The following is an 8,861-nucleotide window of genomic DNA, read 5'->3' on the forward strand; positions in this document are numbered from 1 at the left end:
CTATAGTAAAAAAAACTTTAACTGGAAACCTGGGCACTCAGAATTAACTATACTTCCCAGCCTTATATGCAACAGAATATGGCCATGTTCTAGCTAAAGAGTTGTTAGAGGAAGCAGTGTATGCAACCTTCAGGAAATGTCCCCAAAGGGAGAAGACATACCTTTTTCCTTCCTAAACCTCTTTCCTTCTGGCAGAATACAGACAAGTTGGTTGGAGGTAGAGAAGCCATCCTGAGTCATTAGTGTAGTTAGAAAAGTTGGCCATGAGCAATGGTATAAAAAGTTAGAAGGGGGCACCTTGGAGGCTCAGTTGGTTAAGCATCCTTCTCTTGATTTCGGCTCAGGTCATGATCTCAGGTCTTGAGATCAAGCCCTGTATGGGGCCCGGCACTGAGCATGGAGTCTGCTTGGGATTCTCTCTCTCCTGCTCCTTTTCCCTCTGCCCCTTCCCCAAGGGTGAGAGAGTGTGCACTCTCTCTCTAAAAAAAACAAAGTTAGAAAAAGTCTAGGTTCTTGACTGCTCTGCATTAGTAGGTGAGAAAGAAATACACATCTATCCTGTTTAAGCTATTGCCATTTTGAGTGTCCTGTCACTCATAGAAAGAAATTCTTTTTTTTTAAGATTTTATTTATTTGAGAGAGAGAATGAGAGAGAGAGAGAGAGAGAGAGAGCATGAGAGGGGGTTGGGTCAGAGGGAGAAGCAGACTCCCTGCTGAGCAGGGAGCCCGATGTGGGACTCGATCCTAAGACTCCAGGATCATGACCTGAGCCGAAGGCAGTCACTTAACCAACTGAGCCACCCAGGCACCCTCATAGAAAGAAATTCTAATATATATATATCGTTTTGCCATAAATGCTTCAATCTATTTCTAAGCTCTCATTTCTCTCTCTTTTTTTTAAGATTTTATTTATTTATTTGAGATAGCACGAGAGGGAAGAGGGTCAGAAGGAAAAGCAGACTCCCTGCTGATCCGGGACTCCAGGATCATGACCTGAGCCGAAGGCAGTCGATTAACCAACTGAGCCACCCAGGCGCCCTAAGCTCTCGTTTCTCTTATACTGATCTATTTATCTATCATTGGACCAGACACCACATGCTTTACTTAATATAATTTTATATTAAGTTTTGATGTCTAATAGGTAAATCGCCTCTCCTAGTTCCTTTTCAGAATTGCTTTGGCAGTTCTTTGACTATTACTCCTCCATAATAACTTTAGAATCTGTCTAGTTCCATAGGGGAAAGTGTGATGGCACTTTTATTTGAATTTCCTTTAACTTATAGATAATTTAAGGAGCATCAACACCTTTATGAAATTGAATGTTCCCATGCATGGTCATAGTATAACTCTAGATTTATGTTTTTATGTTTTACAATAACATTTTTCACTTTTTCTCGATAAAGTTTTGCATATCCCTTGTCAGATTTATAGTCCTTGATGTTATTGTAAGTGGTATTTTTTATTGCTTTGCTTAATGGGTTACTGATAAAAGATACCATTAATTTTTGTATGTTGATCTTATATTCAGTAACCCTGCTGAACTCTTTTTTTTTTTTTTAAGATTTTATTATTTATTTGACAGAGATAGACACAGCAAGAGAGGGAACACAAGCAGGGGAGTGGGAGAGGGAGAAGCAGGCTTCCAGCAGAGCAGGGAGCCCGATGCAGGGCTCGATCCCAGAACCCTGGGATCATGACCTGAGCCAAAGGCAGACGCTTAAGGACTGAGCCACCCAGGCGCCCCACCCTGCTGAACTCTTATTTGTCCTAAAAGTTTGTCTACAGAGTCTCTTGCATTTCCTATTAATTAGCTTCCATCAAGCAGCCACAGGGACGTGGAAAAAGTAGAGTTGAATTGACTCAATGGTGACAGCATGAAGAATCTTGAAATAGAAGAGTAGTACAGGCAAGAAGTTTGGGTGCTAGCAGTAGAGACTAGCCAGTAACATGGTAACCGGACAAACAGGGCAGAGTTGGAATTCTGAAAAAGGGTACAAGCTAGCACACTTCAGGGGGATATGCTAACCCTGGAGCCAGATGTAGGGCCATGAAACACCAGAGCTGAGGGAGAGGAGAGTAGGGTCTGGAAAGATAAGATTCAAGCATCAGAGGCAGTCACTGAACCAAATAAAATCACTCCCATGGAGATCATTTAAGGCAGATCCATTTGAGCCAAAAATAGATTTTGTCCAATCTGAAGAAACTTGGGAGCAGAAGTTGCTTTGTCTTAGGTGAGATACTGAATGCCACTACTGGAATAAATATCATTGCAATATAGGAAGAAGTATGGTGAAAGAGAGAAGAACTGGATCCTAACCACGGATGGACCACTGGAAGCCACCTTAGACTGAAACCTTTTAACTTCTCATAAACACTGAAAAGAAAGGTAATTTTGTCAGGGCTGCAGTGTCTCTCTGGGGATTGTAGTTAATAAACCCTTCCTTACAGTTCTCATCACCACTTCTGAATTCTGTGGTGTTTTTACATTTTCATTACAGGGTTATATGAATTTCAATAAAAGGTTCAGAATGTTAGAACTGCGACCCGTCTGAGTTCTAGATGTCTGTCTAAGGGACCCTGAAATCACATTAAGATAGGAAATAGCTCTATTGTCTGGAATAAGACCCTTAAAGGTCTAAAAGCAGAAATCAGAAGGAATCATAGGTCCATAAAGTGACAGATGCCTGAATTCACTTGACTTGCATTCTGAATCTAGGAAAAGCCTGCTGCAAATGGTCATCATCATCAGCATGCCAGTGGCCAGGGAAGTAGCCAGACTTTTAACAATGTCCAGGTACCCAGGGTGCCGCTATTCTGCCTCAGCCTGCCACCTAGTGGTCATAGCAATTGATGCAGCATGTTCCTGGAGTCATCACACGATCCATATATAGCTTTATCCTTTTCTGGGCCTCGGAGTCCATGCTTACTGGGTCAAACCAAGGGAAAGAGGGAAGTAGACACTCCTGTTACAATGTGACAAGATAATGCAGTTAGTGATAAAATTATTATTAAAAGATATTTCCAATAATAAAGAAATATAATTCTTACACTTGTTATATAATTTGGAGTTTCCCTAAAACAATTGTTTCAATGTCACTTGCTTAAACATCAGTGAAATGGATCATCAATAACCTCAGCTTATGTCACAGTTAGATGATTGGATCAGCTATGTAGACTGCTAGGATGCATGAAAATAAGACCTCAGGGGTTTCATGATTACCACCCTGATCTTGAGTAACCTTGTATTCATCACTGTAGACATCACGTGGACAAAAGAATTTCAATTTCCCTCAATAAAAATTGAAGATAACCTCAACTTAATGCCAAGCTCAATCTTAGGACAAATGCCATCCATCTTAAAACTACCTTTCACTTATACTTCTTGGAGAAGAGTTTCTCCAGGACCTGAAAGTAGGACTAGGTTGCTTATTCTAAAATATTTTCTGCTGTATTTAGACCTTTGCTGTGAAAAGAGGTTACTCTGAACCAACACAAAGACTCTCAGCATAGACTTGAATGATCTCCCAACTTGAGGTATCTCCAGAAGTAGCAGCTTTGGAGGACAGCAAGCCACCAGGCAGACTCTGGAGTAGAGCTGAGTAGCAATTTCAGGCCCAGGTCTAAATTTGGAGCCCAGTTCATACAAAGTCATCTGTGGTAAGGACCATTCACAGCCCATTCATAGCTCTACCTCTAGTTTATATGCATTCAAAAGGTGTCATAACCCAAAACTCCATGATGATGCTAATCTCTAATTTGGAATTAATCAGTGCTATCCTCTCACATATTAGGGTTTTGTTTATTTTTACTTCTTTGTTTTGGTTTTAGACCATTAAAGTTCTTTACTTCTTGTTGACTCTAAATCATTTATTAAAATAAGCCCACTTTAGGATAATGCTGAATTACAAACTGATCTTACACTTTTAAGTGCAAAAAGGGGAGGAAAGGAAAATGCACATAAAAAGGACATCCCTCCTCCCCATAATTTAGGCGGATAGGAAAGGAAACAAATCATCATTCAAGGAACACTACTCTGCTCCAGATATTTCACCATCTTGTATATTACTTAAACCTTCAGACAAACTTAGGAACTTGAGAAGACGGTACCTCGGTTCAGATCCTTTCTCTACCGCTTGTCGTCTGTGTCCATGAGCAAATTGCTTACCATCTCCAAGCCTCAGGGTCCTTGTGTGTCAAATAGAGAGAATACCTTGGAAGAGCCATAAAAATTAAATGAGAACCTGGCACAGAACAACCACATAACAAACTGTAGTAGCCATTCAACTGAAGCCAGGTATTAATTCCATTTTATGGATAATAAACAAAATATCGCTTCTAAATTGTTTTAAACTCACTGCAACTTAAGAAGGAGGAGGAGGGAGGGGGAGGGGCGCCTGGGTGGCTCAGTCGTTAAGCATCTGCCTTCGGCTTGGGTCATGATCCCAGAGTCCTGGGATCGAGCCTGGCATCAGGCTCCTGATCCCTGGGAAGTCTGCTTCTCCCTCTCCCACTCCCCCTGCCTGTGTTGTCTCTCTCTGTCAAATAAATAAAATCTTTTTTTAAAAAAAAGAAGAATATCAAAAATCTACAACTAGAGCCATTATCTAGAAATAACAGCTGACGTTCCATTGATTACTACAGAAAATAAAAAGAAGTGCTAGTGCATTTCTTTCTTTTTATATAGATTTATTTTTTTTAAGTAATCTCTATACCCAAAGTGGGGTTTGAACTTATGACCCCAAGATCAAGAGTCACATGCTCTTCCAACTGAGCCAGCATTTCTAAAATCTACTTTCAGGAGACTCAGGTTTGTTCGTTTGTTTTATACATACTGGGTCTAGAATGAACTACCAGAAAGGAAAAGATTTATCTTCTCTCTACTTTTCCCCAGCTCCTATCAGAAAGTTTTTTTTTTAAGATTTTATTTATTTATTCGAGAGAGAGAGAATGAGAGATAGAGAGCACGAGAGGGGGGAGGGTCAGAGGGAGAAGCAGACTCCCCGCTGAGCAGGGAGCCTGATGCGGGACTCGATCCCGGGACTCCAGGATCATGACCTGAGCGGAAGACAGTCGCTCAACCAACTGAGCCACCCAGGCGCCCCCTATCAGAAAGTTTTAAAGATTCCTAAACTTTGAGGAAATAATTGCTAGTACAATTTTGTTTCCTGAAGATAGCTAAATTCTCTCTAAATATCTCCAGCAATTCCATTCATTCCCAAGGATCCAATTCCAGGAATTCAGGGTTTCCTTAAGGAACGCTGAAGTCCCTAGTATATTTCTGTGAGATGCTTTGGTACTGCCTTTGTATCCCTTTTGAATTTACACAAGGTCCAAATTATTACATTGTTAATAAATTAAGTAATATACATCAACCCTGGTCAGGACATAGCAGAATGATCGAGTTCTATCATTTGCAATGGGGAAAAGAACTTAAGACCCCTCTTGTGTAGGAATTGATCTGAGCAGCATCAGCAAGTTTGCCTAGACTGAGGGACAGTTTCCATAGAAATACCAGGCATCTTGATAAAAATTTGTCAATCCCCAAAAATACATATGACATGGGAAATTTGGTGATAAAAATAAACATTAGATTTTATGGTTTTCACTAAACGAAATCTTTTTTTAAGTAATTTGTTGCTTCCAATCAAATAAAACGTGTACTATTTAAAACAGAAAGTTTGCTTCTTGATAACTCAATTTTCAATCTATTATATGCATCAGTCCACAGATCACCAACAACACTGGCAATTCTTTCCACATTGCCATTTAAAACATAGGAATTAAAAGGGTAATAAGCCACAGAGGAGTAGTAGATTCTTTATTTTTATTTACTTTTTTAAAGATTTTATTTATTTATTTGACAGAGACAGAGAGAGAGACAGCGAGAGAGGGAATACAAGCGGGAGGGGGGGTGGGAGAGGGAGAAGCAGGCTCCCCGCGGAGCAGGGAGCCCGATGCGGGGCTCAATCCCAGGACCCTGGGACCATGACCTGAGCCGAAGGCAGCCACTTAACGACTGAGCCACCCAAACGCCCCAATAGATACTTTATTTTAGAAAATTGCATTGATCGGGCGCCTGGGTGGCTCAGATGGTTAAGCGTCTGCCTTCGGCTCAGGTCATGATCCCAGGGTGCTGGGATCGAGTCCCACATCGGGCTCCCTGCTCCTTGGGAGCCTGCTTCTCCCTCTGCCTCTCTCTCTCTCTCTGTCTCTCATGAATAAATAAATTAAATCTTAAAAAAAAAAAAAAAGAAAATTGCATTGATCAAGAGAAATTATTGCCTCAAGGGATAGAAGCATCATGGCCAGGACACAAACTATAAACCAATAAGTAAAACATTCTAAGAGAACATCTTTGAATCCATTCTTAATCAGATATTTCCCTTGAGTTCTCATTATTCCTGAAAAGAGCTGGAACATGGCTTCTTCAGAACATATACTTAGCCTAAAGCAATTTTAGAAAATTATATTTTCAAAATGTTTGTTGTTGTGCACTTTATAAAAGTCCTGCAAATGGACACCATTGAGTAGAACTGAAAAGCATTAACTCTGCATTGGCCAGGGAATTTTTTTAACATGTTTGAAGTTTTTCATAACAAAAAAGGGTTTTTGGCATGTACTTTGAAATGTTTTTAAGGATTGTGATGATCTGTTCCCATCATAAATAAAGGGCATGGGAGACTGGATTAGAAAGTAGTCTAGGTTTTCAAATAGGACCATGTGCTGCGCAGCAGTGAAGGGAGACAGGGTGGGGATGACTGAGTGGTAACTAGAATACCTACTAGGACTAGGTAGTTACTGGAATTCCTTTTCACATTTCACATTGTACTTGCAATCTCATCCAAATGTAGGGGAATTTCCTTAAACCTGAGTCATAGCATTCAACTTATACCTTCCCTCGCCTAAGTAATCAGAAAAAGGCCAACAATAAAAAAAACAGTGACTCTGAGACACAGCTGAAGCTATCCCTGAGAGTTCCTTCCAAGATTTACAAAGTTATGAGAGTGTTAATTTCCTTAAACCTGCATCATAGCATTCAATTTATTCATTCCTGTGCCTTAAGTAGTCAGAAAATGTCTACAATAAAAACAATGACTCTGAGACACAATTAAAGCTATCAGAAGTAACGAGGCCCGAGGACAGGCACCCTACCCCAGTCCAAACCTGCACCACTTTCGGACAGTCCTCTACATGTGGATTAAGACTAAAAACTGAGGGCGCCTGGGTGGTTCAGTTGGTTAAGCGTCTGCCTTCAGCTCAGGTCATGATCCCGGGGTCCTGGGTTCAAGACCCATATCGGGCTCCCTGCTCGGCGGGAAGCCTGCTTCTCCCTCTCCCACTCCCCTTGCTTGTGTTCCCTCTCTCGCTGTGTCTCTCTCTGTCAAATAAATATAATCTTTAAAAAAGATAAAAATAATAAAATTTAATTTAATTTAATTTAGCTTAATCTAAAAAGAAATTAATAACCTTAGTTTCTGGCTTTACTCTGATCATCTCTTCTCCTTCAGGCAAAAGTGCTCTCCACAGCCCCACCTTGTAGTCTCCACGAAAGACATTTTTTTCCTTATCAATTCACTGGTGCCCTTCTCCATGAAAAGTGTTGTCTGGAGTCTGCCTCTGTTGACATCACTGTAGCTAAGCTGGCAGCTTGGCTACATGACAGGCAATATGTGACAATAATGCAAGAGACTACTGGGATTTTTTGTTTCAAATAAACACACATTAATGGAGAAGGAAAGGTAAACTTTCACAGATTAAAAACTTTTCCTCCAGTTTTTCTATCCCTCAAAACACTTTGGGAACGTTTCCCCTAAAACTGTCTTAAAAGCCTTAAATCTTTCTCCAGGGGCGCCTGCGTGATTCAGTCCTTAAGCGTCTGCCTTCGGCTCAGGTCATGATCCCAGGGTCCTGGGATCGATCCCCGCATTGGGCTCCCTGCTCAGCGGGAAGCCTGCTTCTCCCTCTCCCACTCCCCCTGCTTGTGTTCCCTCTCTCACTGTGTCTCTCTCTGTCAAATAAATAAATAAAATCTTTAAAAATAAATAAATAAATAAATAAATAAATCTTTCTCTTTCACACAATCTCTTAGTTTATAGCCACAACTTGTAAGTTAAACTAAGACCTGGTTTAAGTGCTTTCTTTGATGTGTAAGGATGACATGACACAGCTCATTAATTATATATCTTACTGTGGGCTTTTATTTGGGGCTGGGGGAGTAAATCAATCACATTCTGTAAATGAGTTTTCTTTTTGTCGTTGGATTTCTATTCTTTGTTGTTTGTTTGTTTGTTTCCACAAAAAGGGGACTACTGACGGAATTGGAATCACCTCACCAACATGAAGTAACCAGTACTTTTGGAACTTTTTTAAATAGGAAGGATTGAATTTTAATATTCTGATTTATTAGCATTACAACTGATTTGCCCATTGTAATTTTTACTCCTGAGGAACTCAACCGCAAAGATAATCTAAACAAAACTGCTTCCCGCTCCCCCACTTCCCTGTCTTAAATTTCTGGAAGAGAAAAACTAGTGTAAGTGTTCCCTATTAATAAAGTACATAAAAAAATGAAAAGTCAGCTATCCCTCAACAAAAGGATTAATCATAGTTTCTCTAAAAATAGCAAATTCTTGTGTGTCATCTTAAATATGGTTGACTTTGTAGAAAACTTTAGAAACACATACATTGGAAAAATATGGTATTGCTGTATTAATTAGCAGGTTATCATGATGCCCCAGCACTTTCTGCTATCAAGATTCCATTGATCTCAGATTTTCTTTTCTCTTATGAAACAACAAGTTATTTTCTAAGCCAGCATATCTTTCCTTAGTCAGAAAATATGAATGTATGTATGGACAGAA

The sequence above is a fragment of the Eumetopias jubatus genome, unplaced genomic scaffold (assembly GCF_037043125.1).
Source record: "Eumetopias jubatus isolate StellerSeaLion01/CBP00866 unplaced genomic scaffold, mEumJub1_p1.0 scaffold_6, whole genome shotgun sequence".
Classification (NCBI taxonomy): domain Eukaryota; kingdom Metazoa; phylum Chordata; class Mammalia; order Carnivora; family Otariidae; genus Eumetopias; species Eumetopias jubatus.